The 17,394-nt window shown below is 33.1% G+C and overlaps 1 pseudogene across 1 annotated transcript in view; it reads right to left on the bottom strand.

Moving 5' to 3' along the window:
- LOC118185076 (neuropeptide SIFamide receptor pseudogene) overlaps positions 1–17,394 on the bottom strand; it is a 74,658-nt pseudogene that overhangs the window by 11,117 nt on the left and 46,147 nt on the right. The window lies entirely within an intron of this gene.

Below are 17,394 nucleotides of genomic sequence, written 5' to 3'. Positions count from 1 at the left end.
GTTTCATTTGTGAGGCTGAAACTCACTGCGGATGCAGATGACAGTGCAAAATTATCGTATATCACGATTGGCAATTATGATTAACTGTCCGAACTTATGCTAATTAGGCAGTCATTGAAGATACCAGCATTGTGAAGGGTTTGAGAAAAATCCATTTAGATGCTGATACAGGACAGAAAAAAGGGCAGGGGGCACTACAACATCCTCATAGACAAAAATGGCATTGCTCAACTGCACTAACCTTTTCTGGCAATTATTGAATATAAAGACAAAAGATTACACATCAGGTCAATACATTACACTGTTGACATAATAAATTACATTAAAGTAACCAGTTATTTAGATAAGAAGAACACACATACAGATAAATTAGGGTACAGATAGTTTGAGGTACAGGTATATTGGTATACAGGAATCAGGGTGCAGATAACATGTTGCAATTAATTAGGTGTTGCAGTTTGAAACTTGTTGGTGTGCTTGGAGGAATACTTTAGCATTTGGGAAGATGGGTGTGATGTGAGTTATAATGCTATGCTATTTTTGTGTTGGTGGTGTCGTTGTGTAATTATGCATAGAGTACATTGCGCATGTTTCTGACTGAAAGAAGACAAATATAGATAGGAGCGCTGGCGTGCTGTCTGATGCGTGCAGCAGCAAGACAGCCAAGAAAAGATGCCGCTCATTTCTTCGTCAACGATCACTGGAATGTCCAACTTAGTCATTTAGATATTTTTAGCTCCTAAAAAATGACATCATGAGATCATCCTGACATCATGAGATTCAAAAGCTCATTGGTATTTTCTATTTGAGCATTATTATTGTCAAAAGAATTGTTTGTATTTTATACAGGAATAATGCTGTGGCATTTACATTAAACGTTGGATTATTGAAGAAAATATATAAATAGGGCATTCGTTAAGAAACGAAATAAAATGATTATAAAGGATTTTCTCAGCCATCCTCTTTTGGAAAATGATGATGACATGAAGCTAATAGGTTTCTAGCTTTCAGTGAATTATAGAAATTACGCAAATATTAAGGATACGTAAGCATGGGCTATTTCCATACTAAATCTACCAATGAAACTTCACACATATATAAATTGTCTTACTGCATCAAGAATTGTTAGATTATAATGCAGCAAAAGAACATGCCAAAGAACTAATAACAGGCAAAATGAATCGGAGTAATGAGAACAAATTTTTCATAATTTCAAAATATTAAAAGATTTCAACAATAATCAAACAAGTATTTCCAGAATTATAAATGGTCTTTAAACATTAATATCCTCATTATGGATCGCCACGACAATTTAAAATCTTAACAGCAATTAACATGACTTTCAGGAGCTCAAAGAAAAATTCTCTTTCCGAATGAAATTTTGAAGACTCAATAATCGCATATTGAAATGGAAACCGACAAAAGCTTGAGAGTTTTTCAAAATATGCTTTTTTGTCTCGAACGTAATCTGAAAAGTAAAACGCGAAGAGAAACCAAGTTTAGAATTAGAAAGTTAGTGAAATATTGAATCAGGTCAGAAACTTAATATAATAACAGAAATTATAAAATACTACTCCAGTTGAAGAAGCGAAGATCTTCAGAACTCGTAGATGCTGTACGGAACTAGATCTTTTGTAGAATGAAGTTATTGGACAAGAACTAAATATTTTTAAAACCAGACAGCAGAAGAAATGAAAACATTTAAGTGGATGAAAAGAACTTCAGATTAGTTCAAGAGAAGTTCTCTGCTTTCTTCTTAAAAAACAGAAAAAAAAGAAAGAAAAGAAATCGAGACGAGAAAAAGACAGGCTTTTAAAAACACAGGAAGTTCAATGCCTAATTCTTGAAAATGGTGTTGACTTCTTGAGATGTTGCCTAATTCTTCAAAATGGTGCTGGACGTTTTTCAGTACTTTTATCTTTATCACTTTTCAGATTTTTTTCTGAAATTCTGAAACTGGCAAACAGCCACATATGATTATTTTTAAATAAATAATGCATCTGAATCTTATTGCCGGAATTTATGTTTGTTCGCTTTACAGTAACAGAATTTACATTTAAATAAAGAAAATTTCATTGCTTTAACAAAATTTATGAAGGAAAAATTTATACTATTATTCTATCAGTAGAATCTATCTCGTTTTAATATTCTGTATCAAAAAGAAAATAACCATGCGGGAGATATATTTTGTACTTGTTGTTTAAAATTATTTACATATATTTCGATGCCAATAACTGGTATTAATAGTCGCGGAAATCAACAATGATTTTAACATCGTTGAGACAAATATTTCCTTGCTTTATAATTCAAATGTAGAATCCATTTTTAATCTATCAGAAATTTAGACCTTCAAATTTTGAACCTTTGAAAGAAGACCTTTTGAAATCAAAGATCATATTTTCCACCATATCTGACATGCTAGACAGGGCACTATTCGCAAAAGTAGAAAAGATCAGCAGATCGAGGAAAGTGGCAAAAATTTCCTTAACTCGGAGAGAATAGACGATATTTTATCTGCATGCAATTAAAGTTTGAAATTTTACAGAAAAAACATTACGAACTTCATGTCTTTGCTAGTCAAGTAATGGATGTGATGATAGCAGCTGCAGCTAAGCTGCATAAGTCTGTAATGGAAGCTCTGAAATTGGAAGCTATAGAATCTTTCTTTTGGACAGATTCAACGACAGTTCTTACTTGGATCTGCCTAGATGAACAGAGATAAACTTAACAGAGCAAGAGAAATAAGAAAACTGGCGTCCTTAGACCAATGAAAACATATATAAAATGATCAGAATCCTGGTGATTAATCGTTTGAGGATGTGAAATGAAGTGATTTTTAATATCTCTATGATTGGAAGGTCCGCAGTGGTAAAGGAATATACTAAATTCCAGTATTCCAGCAAATGAACAAGAATTCTCGGAGGAAATGAAAAAAAAAAAAAAAATGCGTTAAACTAGGTTTATAAACACCTTGCGATGTACATTTGCATAGCGCGTATGTCGGATTGTAGTTTACTATTCAAAAAGAAATTCCTAAAAAATGAACATACCCATGGTGATCTGTCTTGCGAGAAGCACATAGCAACTGAAAAAAGGAACTAACCCAACTAATTCTTCAATTCTTAACTTTCAACTAATTCAAAAGGAAATAATTGCTTGTAAGGTTTATCCTAAGTTTTTAACAGTTATCTTTAGTTAAAGCTACTGTCCTATCCCTCCTAATTTCAGATTACAATTTCCTACCAGAATGTGTTTTTAGAATCGCGGTTAATGCAAATGAGTAAGAGCGGTATTTAAATCGAAGTTTCACTGACTTCTTTAGAGAAAGCCAGATATTCTGACTATCGAGCGTTTGCTTTTTCGCTACCCTCTTTCTAAGCTATTACTACTCTCGGCTCTATTTCAGGCTCTTGATAGCTTGTTTGTTTTAGGTTTAGTCCAGTTTAGTTGATACTTAGGGGTCAACTATTTAGAAATCTTGATAGCTTCGACTATATCTTTGAGTTCAGCATTAGTTAAGCATTTCTTTGAGTTCAAGCCCAAGTGGAGGCTTTGCTGTACGCTTTGAGTAAGGAGCCGACTGTTAAGTTCTTATTTTGAGAAATAAAGGGTAAATAACACTTCTTGAGGTTTAAGTATCTGTTTCTGAACTAAAGCGAATATTCGCTTACCTTTTCACGAAGTTCCTATACACTTAGTTGTTAGATAAATGGTTGGAACTCCACATGCTGATTTGGACGATTCTATATTACCGAGTTTATATCCGTATATTCACGAAGAAGTGTCTGCCGAAAACATCTGGCAAGAACACAGTAAAAGAAAACCTGGTGTAAAAAACAATGTAAGGCGAAAACGCACCACCGTCGTACAAAACATCGTGAAAGATAAGAAAGCAAAGAAAAGTATTGTAGTTGTAAAACATCGCCGTCGAAAGTAAAGCAGTTTAAACACATCGCAGTTTTAAAACATCATCCTATACCGCTGTAAAAAAATAAAGCACTTACACATCATCGCATGACGATAACATCGCACGCATTCGTTTTTCAAGTTATAAAAAGTTGAAAATGTATATATCCCACGGGAAAGCGCGTGGGTTGTGTCATACCCCACCCCTACATAAAATTGGAATATTCCTAACTTGTGAAACTGAAATTCTGTGCTGCATTCAGTAGCTGAGTTTCTAGTTGTGGTTGATTTTCAGAATCGCTTTTTCTTTGCCTGTGTTTTTCAGAAAAAGATTTATCGGTATTTTGTTGGAACTGGGGTATTGCACACCCCACGCGCCTATCCGCGTAAGTGTTTTTCTGACCGAATATTTAGTTCAGAAATTTATTTCTGGAGTGTAACAGTAAATGTTTCTACTCGCAAGTGATTTTAAAGTACTTGACATTAAATTCTTGAAAATTTCTAACCACATTATCGTAAAAAGAATGACTCCCTATGAATAGGAGATGCAACGCCTGTGAGATTTATTAGAAATATTTGAAAGCGATGAAGATTGCATTTCGGAAACTGAAGATGAAACTAGGAATATTTTCTACACTGTTTTGGTTTCGAAAAAAATAAAACATTAATTCCTAATGTTCTTAAAAAAGGAAAAACTGTTCTTATGCTTTCAACATTATATAACGATCATACTATAGATGATATTATTGGAGAAAATAAAACGTCAGCAATCATATGTTTTTATAATATGACTAAAGGAGCAGTGGATATGGGGTCAGCCAATTATTCAATTGCCAGAATAACAAGGAGGTGGTCAATGGTAATTTTCTTTCCTGCACTGAATGTTGCTGTAATAAAGGCTTGAATTATATTACATTCAACTGCTAATCAACCAATCAGAAACAGAAGTCTGTTTTTGAAGGACTTAGCGTTACAATTAATAAAAACAAGTATTGAACAAAGAACAGAGATTAATACTTTACCAAGAAACTGACGTACTGCATGCAAAACAAAAGCAGAAGTTTCGACGAAAAATTAAAACGAATACATGAAATTCGAACCAACTAAGTATGAAAGATGTGATACATTTTTTGCCCTCGCGCCAAGGACAGAAGAACGTGAATGCAATGTTTAAAATGTGAAAACATTCTGTGCGAAGAACACATGAATGTATTTCGTTCAAGGTGTGAAGAAATAAAATAAGCATGGTTTGTTAGAGATGCAATAAAACTTAGAGGCATGATGTTTATTTTTTAATTATTTTCATTTATCTTAATTTTAAGATTATTTTGGAAATTAATTTTTTGAAACCCAATTATTACTCACGTACTTATAATACACAAGAACAAGAAAAACAGCTTTAAAACTAAATAAAACTATTTTTATCGTATTTTAAATATTGGGGTTTGTGATACCCCACGTGCCCACTCTAGTAACTTTTCTTGGTGCAACTTCCGCCGGGATATTCGTATAATGGTTTGGGTGCGCAAGAAGGAAAGAGGGATATTTTTTCTCTATATTTCATATTTCTGAATAAACTAATAAATGTTTTCTGAAAAAATAAGAAGAAAATTTAAGTATTTAAAAATTGAAAATAAGTAGAAAATTAATGCAGCTTATAGCACTTAATAAAATTTTAAATTTACATAGTTCATTAACAAAGGCCATTAATAAGTTAATCTTTTTTTTAAAGTTTTACTGATAACTTCATAAAAAAACAGTCTAAAAATCTTTAGAAAAAGGAAGATAAATAATTGCATGAGGTTACCTCTATAAAAATGTTTAGTTAACTATCAAATTATTTTTTTCACATTTGTTAATCTGATATTGTTTTAGTGAAAATTATATCTTGTTCTGTTTCAGTTTATTCTTAAAGTACCGTTAACATTTTCATGTATACCATTCAATCAATTATTTGGATGTCGATTTGTTGGTTATGACGAAAGTCAGTTACATAATATGTCAGTATGGGATTTGGATTTATTGGATTACGCCAAAGCGCACGAGGCATATCTGCGTAACAGGAGGGATGCTTTTGTAGAGTACTTTCTCAGGAAATTCACATATTCCTGGTATACTTTTAGGAAAATCACGAAATTCTCATGTAACCAGCTCATGCGCTTGACCGAAATACCAGCGTTCAGCGACCTTACCGCTCGGGCACTGGTAGGCAATTCAGGAGGAGAATATTAACGGAAATTAGTTCCTTTTTAAGACTTTTCCTTTACAATGACATACCTATTCGTTTTCCATATTTCGTTCATAACCGTCAAGTTATGCCTACATATTAAAATTTCTAAAATTTGGTGAGAAAATTATAGAGAAATTAAAAAATCTGTTTGACGCACTTTCTTCAACTTGCGCCAAGAATACTTTATTTGGGAAAAATTCTAATTTGCGGTAACCTATTTTCCTTTCATTGCCCGCAAGCGGCGAAAAAGCTGCATCGTTCATTCTTTCAAACAATTTTCTTTACATTACATTTTTTTTTATCTTAGTTGTTATTTCTAGATTCTTAAACCATATTTGGCGGTATTATTGTTAAAACAAACATGCCAGATTTCAAAATGCGCCACTATATGTATTCACAATATGCAATAAAAATTCTAGTTTTTTGCAGGTATGCTTACAAGTACATCTACTTTAATGTGATGGCAAAACTTGTATAGCTTATATTTCAAAAAATTTATAAAAATTACAAAACAAATATTAATTTTAAAAGAACATCAGAAAATATGCGGCGAATTTTATTTAGATTGAACCTAAATTTTAAATTGTGAAAGAAAGAATCAAACAAGTTTAATAAGAAAAGAGATATTAATTACACCAAATTTATTTAACATTGAGGAGCTAAAATTTTGAAAGATAATTATTTAAAACTTTTTATATGATTTTTCCCAAACTTGATACTTTCGCATAATTGGAGATTTAGAATCAAATATGGATAAAAGTAGATATATCATTTCAGATAAAGTCAAATTTTGTGGCAGAATACCTATGTTAGAACAATGCTACATATAAATGTGATAAATATCTTAAGTTCCGCTTTCGAGACAAGAAAAACGCAAACTAAATCTCGTCAATCGGTCTAGAAGAAGAGGAGATATAGAACTGTCCTTCAATTTTTTTTTTGCAAGTTGTACCATCCAAGAAAGAAATCAGAGCTCTAGATTGTCACACTTGAGGGCATGTTATAAAAGATGCTGTCTTAACTCGACTAAAGACTGAATGTGCATTGTGTGACAGATAAGGCATACATATAAAATTTGTTATATGGGAGGAAAAGTTCTAAGTTTTTGATTGTTTCATGTATCAGTTATTGCTTTAAGCGTAATGCTTTTAAAACCAGTGTGTATTGAAATCCGTTGAATCATTTATAGACTGAAGTGCTCCTAGATTATTAAGACCAAGTAAAAAATCTAAATATAATTACTGCAACTTGTTACTCGGTACGGAAAAACTAAAATCAGCATCTTTGTCCTCGAGACAGTCTGCCACACGGAGAAGCATAGATGTGACATGTTTGTGGAGCTACGCCGCTAGTTTACCTAGGTAAACATGCTTTAGTATTGCTCTTAAACTGTACAAAGTTTCTGGTGGTGGATAACAGCCTGTCCGCTTTTTGTTGGCATATACCTAAGTTTCTTCGAATGATGTTTAAAGACAGCCTTCTCAGTGGTCATTTCAGAAAGAATTCCTTAAAACGTTTCCCGAACCAGATGCTAGCCAAACAAGATCTGTGACAGGAGCAATTGTTTTATTAGTACGTTCCGATATCATCTGAAAGTCAGAAAATTATAAAGATATGTGTATGATCGCTCAGCCTATTGTATGGACTTCGATACAGTATGTGCTTGATACAAATACCGACGTTCCAACACATTGGCAACAGAAAACATACCAGACCATAGTTGAATCCCTATCATCTTGTTCAGTTACGACTTAGCAAACTGAATCCCTGGTTTCATGGGACTGAAGCCATATTCGTTGCTACTTATCACTTTAATCCCAGTCAGAATAGAGAATCTTTACTCCATACCGTTAACTTCCAATCGCCGTTGTTGAATGACGTGTCTTTATTGCTCTCGTAAAAAAGTTGAATTTTATAAAAAAGAGAAGAACAATCGGATCTCGTTTTGCCTATTTAATAAGCCTAAAATATCTCATTTGAATACAGCTCATATTCTTTATGAAGAACTTTTGGCACAGGAAAATGTATTTTGCATATATTATACTGACAAGGAGTGTCAATCTGCATCTTTGCGAAAGATAAGTTGACAAAAACTTTCCTGAGAAACTTTGGAAAAACATTTTTCAGTTTTATAGAGTTGCGTGTATTTAGTTTTCTTATTTTGAAGTCGATACAATTTGTTACAGAGCAAACATATATACCAAAGCTTGACTATTCACTCTGTCAGAAAGTGAGCATGGAAGTTTTTGTGGAGCTTTGGCTTCTTAATCTCGTACGGTGAAGTGAGCGTTGCCAAACATTATCTTCAGATTATGCAACTAGATCTTCATTCAATTGGGTGGTTACTTAAGCAAAGGTCCGTCGTCACTGTTTATGTGACTATATCTACGAAAATCACTATAATTCAAAGCTATTTGCCTTTGAAATTTGTCTAATTATTCTTTAGTTTTTCAATAATTCTTGTTACAGTGAAACGAAACAACTCCTCGAACTATTTCTGAAGTTGAATGGCCCAATCTAAGAGCCCCTAAATTTTGCCTTCGGTCGAATGCGTCCAAATCGCAGATTGTACCCCATCATACCACTTAATATTGTTGCTTAGTGATGCCAGTATTCTCACAGGTGCAGAAGCTCTGTGATATTTGCATAACGCTGTCTATCTCTAATTTAGTGATACTTCAATGTATTAATCTATAGAAATTAACAAAACTTAATTGCTGAGAGACAGAAACTTGTGTTTATTCTTTGAAGAACAGAAAAATGACATAGCTTAGATATTCGCGATATGAATATTGCAGCATCAAACCTAAGATTTTTGTCAAATTTCTGCAAATTCATCGCATTATTCCAAGACTGTTTGTATGCAAGTGATTCTTTGGTAAACGTGTTCATATGATTTTTAGAAAACTTGGTATTTATATATAATTTCAGATGCAAAATTGAAATGGGGAAAATTTTGAAGAGCGTTTTTAGAAAATATCCGCTTTTGTACCAGCTGGGAAAATGTTGAAAATAAATCTAATAATAGATTCTAAGATATCGCTTTTGGACATGAAAAATACAATTTAAATTTTTGCGATTGACTAAATAGAATGGGAGGTAACATAACTGTTTTTGTTCGAGCAATCTACATAATGTCTCAAAATGGTATAATGGGTTGCAAATGGCTAAATTATTACTAGGACATAAAACTTACGGAAATCGATAAATTTTTACTAAACAGAAAATATGCTAACAACAGCAATCCTATTCAGTTTCTCAAATATAGATATATTGATACCATAATAAATTAAGCAGTACGAGAAAATGCTATTTTCGTAAAAGGGTTCAAACAATTTTTATACTTTTATCGGCGCATTTATAAAGCACTAATTTATCGTTGTTCTTTTTATTTTGACTTCCCAATTAAGTAATTTACTTTCCTGTTCGATCTAACTTGCTCCGATTATTTGTAGTGTCACTTTTTGAGATAATATTGACATACTGTCTCTGAATACACTATGTATCTTGTTTCTTTCCTGAAGACTTCAGAATGTAAGTTTATCTCTCACGGAGTAGTGCATGTAGTATAGAGGAAAAAGGGATTGTAATTTTACAGAGACAAAAAAAAATAGTCTGAAAAGCGATTAAGATAAGCATAAGAAAACTGTCATAATATTGAATTTAAGGAACAAAAGTAGGATGTTGTACCAGGACAATAACTGCGTCTCTCAGTACGGCTTGTTATTCAAAGTTTTACTTTTTATGGGTCTTGTGGAAGACTCGAACTTTACAAAGAAGAAAAGAGTAGTCGGATACCTTTTTGGAATATTTGTGATCGTACGTCTGATTTATCGTTTTGCGCTGTGGTCCGTATTTCTTATTAATAGTGCACGGGGCTGGAAATTTGTGTTTGCAAATCTTATCCCTGAAATAATGAGCGTCTTTATTTACACTCTGCTGCTTTACAAAAGACAGCAAGTATCTTTCCTTTTAAAAGCTAAGCTGAATTTTAATGAGGAACGTCTTCATAGGTGTCTCAGTTATATAGTTTCATGCATACTGTTTTTACCTATTTTGCTTTGTTGTCTTTTTGTGCTGTTGCAGACTGACGAGACAGCTGAAAGTATCTACTTTTTTTCCTTCGGTATTCCAATAGAAAACGTCATTTTAAGAAACACTTTTTCTTTTGTTCAGTATTTCTTCACTGTGCTCTTCTTCCCTACGTTCAATAATTTAATAACTATACTATATTGTGCGTTGTGCCATCGCTGTTCTAGATCAATCAACCAATTGACAAGAATCGTAAAGACGTTTGAATCAAATGCATTTTCGGTTAACGAGCAAATTCGCATTGTAAGATCGCATTTCAGAATCATCCACTATTTGCAAGAAATCCAAACTACTTTCTCAGAGGTAACATTTTGCCTTTTCACATCCAATTCTCTTATCTGCTATGATGCTTTATATGCATTAACGCAAAGTATACCAACAAGAACTTTAATTCTCTACAGGGTGAGGCCTTTTACCTCTTTATTGAATTCCTTGATATTCTTGGCTCTGTTATGTTTTATCCCGGACAAAGTGCCCCACGAGTTGGATAAGTTGAGGTTTCACTTTAATATGATATGCGACAGCAGAGAGTATTTACGTTTAGAAAATTATCCATTGGGAGAAAAAATAATGCAAAGACCAAATTTTGTGTTATCGGGATGCGAAATTATTTCATTCAGGAAATTTTCGTTTTTAAGCGTAATAGCCACTATTATCACGTATGGTATCCTCGTCATTAATCTGAAGTGATTTTATAACTCTAAATAAATATTCACTTATACATCACTACGAGCTATGTTTGCATTCAGCATTGTCACCAAACCAATCTACACGTAAGGATATTTTCTTCAGCTGTATTAAGTACCTTGATTCTACCCTTAGTTAGTGAAATTCGCAAGATTCTGCAGATTACTGTAGATTTGCAAAAGCAAAGAAGTTCAAGTATGCCAAAAGCAAAATTTCGTTCACCTTGGTTGTTGTTAATGCCCATTTTCATTTGACACAGACGTTTGCAGACATCATGTACAATTTACTTTACGACTTCAAGTGGCGTACTTTGATCTGACGTACGCTACCTGAATTACGTCAATGAAAATATTGTTCTTTGAAATTACCACAATAGGATCTTCTTGAGATAAATTCCTATTTATTTACAAAATTTGTTTCGCTAACCTTTCTTAAAATTCCTTTTTCTTCAGCAGATGCATGAATAGTCAAAAATTACTTTTTGCTCATCTTGTGAGAAGGTTTCATTTTGATTATTGATTACTGCTTTATTATAATCAATTATGATTTTAAAAGTATACCATCGTGTTAGATTTTAATAATTCTTAACATGGCTTGCAGTATTCTGTACTTGCAAGGGTGGAGACGAGTTACTCAATTTAATATATTTTCAAATTAATTTTTAATAATTTATGTTCTGTTCTTTTAATTTATGAAACTTTTAAAAATTTAATTTTAAAATGTATTTTGATATTTTTTTAAATTTTAATAACTTTTATGAAACTGCTTTCGAATATTATTAGCCGAAAGGGGGTTAGCGCAGAAAGGCTATTAATTTATTTTTGGCATTTTGTGTCGAATCACGATTAAACGGTGTATAACCTTTCAGATTGTTGCTACCAAAAGACTGTGCATCGGAAATTCATAAGATATGCTCTTTTTAAATTATTTCGTGATATTGCTGTTGAATTGAATTTTATGCTTTAAGTGCAGAAAACAGGATTTTTATAAATAAAGGTAACGCACAAAACGTTAAAGAAAATCGCCTTTGGGCTTTTACGCCATGCTGAAAAATTAGATTTTTTTAAAAACTTATTTCGAAAGCCAAATTATGAATTTAATTATCTTTTTACTTGCTTTTTAAAAAATTTGTCTAAAAAAATTAGACCTAAAAATCTATTAAAATTTCTATTCATACTTCCAATAGCATTATAGGATATGTGTTATGTTACAAGAAGAGATCGTTTTAAGAATATGATGCGCAATTATTAAACATTTATACATGATTTTAAGAAATTAGAATAACTCCAAGCTCCAGTCCATGTTTTAAGGACAATTAATTTTTTCTGCATTTACTCATTACTTTCTTTTGCACGGTACTCCTTTTATTGCATGCATTTGAATGGCATCTGTCTGTCTACAGGCAAAAATACGGCTCAGGTATATTTTGCTGGTTTTAAAGATTTTCTGGCCACTTGCTTAAGTCATTAGATACAGCTTCGTAAAAAAAAAAGAACTAAAAATAAGAAAATACAATTCTTAATTTAAATTCATCTCTTATACTTTTCACATAATTATAGCCTTGTCTTGTTTGCCGTACAAGAAAGTTTTAATTATATAAAACGCATTATAGAATAAAAAAGTAAAAAATCCGAAAGCTTTAAGATTTTATATCTCCTAAACGGGCTTTTGTTTTAGTGTTTTGTCTGTTACCTCTATTTATTAAATATTATGTCCTTCGTATTTAAACCACATAAAATTCTATTCAACGGCCATATCACAGAATATTTAAAAACAGCATATGTTTAGAATTTTCGATAGACAATTCCTCACGCTGGAGATAAAAATGTTGTTTTCCGTACTGTGTTGTCATTGCTCGCTCTGAAAGTTTTTAGTCAAAAATTCGTTAACGTTTTACAGAATATGAAATAGATAATAAAATAAATTCGAAATTCGGACGTCCAGATGCCCCTATTCGAAGAGAAGATTTTCAAAATTTGATGGCTTCAGGTATCTTCGGTTTTACACAATGCGAGAAACATGCATGCATTCATGCATATTCTTCATTATTTAATTTCTTTAAATGTAATGCAGGGCGATTATATTTGGTGGCAACAATTTGAAAAGCGAAACGTAATAAATATAGGAAACGTGTCTGCAGAAGCAGCCTAAGCAACAGTTAAATATCTAAATTGTAAATGTAAAGCAAAAATTGTTTATCGTGTACTATATGCACGTAAATTTTAATCTATGTATAACAGAAAATGTATGCGAAATGTATAATGTTATACAGAAGTAATAAAATTCTCAACGTATTGCTATCAGATTCATATTTACATAAACAGACTTAAAACATGCAATATAAACTGTGTATTTTATTGCCATATATTCGTATCAGTGAGTATAGTAAATATAAAACTAAACGTACGGCGCGAAGGAACTTCGCAGTCGTAGAATACGCCGCATATTGCAGCTGGGCTAGGCAGGAAACACTGATTAGAATTCAGCTGGGGAAAACCATGAAAATGTTCATGCAGACAGCCCGTTTGCGAAATTTGAACCTCATACCTAACTACCAGTGTTCAGCGACTTTACCGCTCGGCAGCTCCTAAGGTTCTTTTGAAAATGAGTCAAGAAACGCCATATTTGCATTTTTTGGGAATATGCAGATTTTACCCGTTAAATAGCTACTTGCCTTATTTTTTAATTTATTAAACTCAGTTTTGCGTGTATGCATAATTTTTTGCACGAAAACCGTCTCCTAAAGGATCGTTTCGATATTTGTCTCGCATGCGGAGGAAATTCATTAACAATTCACATTTTGAAAGCAGTTTTTGTTTGAAAATCAATTTTGTTCCAGAAGTTCTTATATAAATTACATTTTATTCCGTTGGCACTCTTAGGAATAAATATAACATGGAAGAAAGAAAAATATTATTTATCTTTTCTAGAACATGAATTAATTAAAATTTACGAAATTGTTCAAACCACCATAAGTTCGTCAATATCCTAAACAACAACAAAAAAGAAATTAAAATACGAGAGAGCAAGAATCAATGCAATAAAAGGGGTCCCTTCCCAAGCCGTCTTATAACGTTCTGGTATACAGGGTATCTTGAAACTTATGGGCAAACATTTAAGGGGTGATAAAGATGCGCATTAAAAATGCCTTCACAAGTACAGGTGCATTCATCCGTGAATAACACATGTGCACTGAAATCAGGCTGCGCTGCTAAGCTATTGCAAAAACCAAAGTGCAAACTCGACACGTGGGGCATAATCTGCAGGTATCAAGGCTTGCACTTTGTATACATGGTAGGGGTGTTTCTTAATACGCGCCGAACAACGGAGTGGAGCTCATGTAAGGCAGCACGGGAATCCTCTGGCATGCTGATATCCGGACGATCTTCCACTCTTTTAAAGATTATGTTTATTTCAGCTATATGGCGAAGCGTTTTTATAGTTTGTGAAAATCAATTACCAGGGCATGGCACAATTCCAAAATAGGCGATAAAAGCAGGGCCTCTACCGTCCAGTTCTAATTTCCAACGTTCTTTGCAGAATATCCTCTACAACTTGTGGCGTCCGCACACTCTTGCCACACCCTGTATCATGCATGCCGATGACAAAGGATCTCATTCCAGGCACCAATGCAGTCGCACGCCCATTTTTCGGTCTGGCGCGTGTCTTCTCGGAAAACGTTGCCTGTATTTTCTTTCGGCTTCCAGAGCATTTACATTCGTACGAGCATACCTAAAATGCATGTTTAACGTTTTCTGATTTGTGTATGTCGACATGTCTTCTGAAATCCACGCTAGAAATGACGATGTATAGAAAACTCGCGCTTTATGCTTTCCATTACAGCGCCGTCTGGCGGTTCACCGCTTGCTGTCCGCCCATACGCCGCATGGTGAAAATTGCTTGTTTAGGTATTTTCTATCACCCCTTAAATTTTTGCCCATGAATTTCGAAACACCCTGTATTTCAGTGTTTTTCCGCGGACCGGAAAGGTTAGTAATTTTTACATATACAAAATTGTGGAACTTTAGGACAGCCGGAGGATAGTGTTTGCGGACTGGACACTGCTCTATACTTTCGGAGACACTTTCGACTATCTGTCGATAGTGTCTCCGAAAGTGTAGTGAAAGTAGTGTCTTTCGCGGGTAGTCGAAAGTGTATCTGTCAAAAGTATAGCTCTATGATTTCGGAGAAACTAAGAGACAACTTTTTTGTGAGCGGCGGAGAAAAATCCCAAACACAGAATTAAGAATAACAAAGTCTCTCTGGTTTCGGTTTCAAATGGGAAAGTTTTATTGTATTTTTGAGATTTTTTTTCGTGTTTGTAACTCAAGCACATGCAAAGTCATGCAAAGTATTGCACTGCGAATGTTCAAGATACAATGGATTTAGATACTCAAAACTGCGAATGTTCAAAACTGGATCGTTTAATACAGACATGAAGAACTTTTTCTCATCTTAACAGAACTGAAATTTTCTTGATCTGAATGTGACGCCTTGAATAGCACAACAACCTTATTTCATGTTGTCTCATCCACTCTCTTTCTAATAATGGTTGGATAAGAGTTAGGAAATGCATTCCAAATCTTAAGGGACATTTTTTTTTCATTATTTCTTTTATTAACAGAAATTTTTAATTCGAATCTTGAGGTAAATAGAACAAATAATGGCGATTTCCTTGTCAGATATTGATTTCATTTTCGCAATTGTATTTTTTGGATAGCTCGAATTATTGGTATTGTGGAATATTTCTCTCGTGGCTACGAATTGTGCGTTTTTGAACGATATTTATTAATTGTAAAACTACTGTCTTTAAAGCGCAAAATTAGAATTGCTTTCTGAGTTCTACGTCGTCTGTGTACGTCATGGTGGAAAGGAGTGATTTTGTGTTTTTTCTATGCTTCACAACGAAAGGCGGGAATATCTAAAAGAGTAATTCATCTTATGATATATATATATATATATATAACATTTAAGGTACGCAGTGTCAATTGTGCTATTATCTGAATTTCCCTGAAACGAAACCTGATCGCTGTGTACATGGAGAGAAAAACAATAATGCATATAATGAACAATAATGCATGAAAAACTCCCAATACTACTTTGCAAAAGAGAATAATTCACTTTTAATACATAAAGATATAAATTTGTAATTCTATAATTTCCTATACGTAGCATTGATTTTCTACTCATTTTCAGCTTTGAATGCTAAAGGATTTTACTTGCTATTTTTGGCAACAAAAATATTAATTAATCTAAGAACTATAGTGGTAAAAATATTCCTCATATTACTTCAGCTTACGAATCATTATGCAAGATTAATTAGTTTGCAACTTTAAAAGCTTGAAGTTCACATATCTGCAATTTTCGTCATGCCATGATTTGCAGTTGCTTTAATTTGAACTTGATATTTTCAACGACAATGATTTAGACCACCATGTTTTTTCGTTGCTTTCTCTTCTCCTACGATGTTTTGTACGACGATGTTTTCGCCTGTCGTTTTCTCCGCTACGTTTTGATTCGCGCTATTTTCGCCTGCAGTCGATGAAGATGGTATTTTATGATTCAGAAAAAAAGATTTTTTTTATAAAGATGATATAAAGGATCTTTGGCATCCAGCAATTTTGCATTAACATAACCATCCTTTTGTTTTCAGTCTGATTTTTAATACACGCTTAAACTCATCTCATACTAGTACTCAGTTGATGAGAACAAATTTTAGAGATTATTATTGGATTTTAGGTAGCTGTCATATCATACGAGCTGTTCTTAAATAATGTTTGAGGTAAACACAATACAAAGCAAAAAATAAGGAGCCTTATTAATTGACTTACTTGAAGATCGTGTAAGTAAGACCAAGGTTTTTGAAGTACTTTGCTGGTCATTTTTACCTAAAATACCACTTTAAAATTCGTAAAATCCAAAGACCGATCAGTATTAACTAACCAGCATCTCGAAAGAATTACTGAGAAATGCTGTCACCAAATTTTTAAAACTTATCAAGAGAAATAAAATAAATGTGTTTAATTTTTAATATTTAAATTCAATACACATATTTTGTACTTTTATTTATATGTTGTCAATAAACATAATTTCTGTAAAAAAAGTTTTTAATACATTTTTTGCATACCTTTTAAATAGGTATTTAATTGCGGCTCGCGAAATCGCAAATGCGTATCTGGCGACAAACTGCCAGGCTTTACTGAAAACGTTCCATAGGTGCTGGATTCTATTAAAGCAAAGCATGCGAACCAATACATTCAGCAAGTATTTTTACTTTTCAACAGCTCAGACATAAGAAAGGCTTGTAAGAAGAGGTGAAGCGTTGTCGTCTATGAAGAGAATTCCAAGGCTTACAACAATCAGGGTCTGAAAAAGACTTATTCAAGAAAGAAAATGTCTATACGATAGCGGCCACCAGTGATTGAACTCCCTGAAGACGTGGACATACGTCTTAAACAAGATATCTTTATACGAAGCAT

This window comes from Stegodyphus dumicola, chromosome 7, assembly GCF_044657685.1.
Source record: "Stegodyphus dumicola isolate Sdum_Otavi_A_Nest chromosome 7, ASM4465768v1".
NCBI lineage: Eukaryota > Metazoa > Arthropoda > Arachnida > Araneae > Eresidae > Stegodyphus > Stegodyphus dumicola.
The sequence above is the reverse complement of the archived record's forward strand: the minus strand, read 5'-3'. Positions and strand labels throughout refer to the sequence as shown.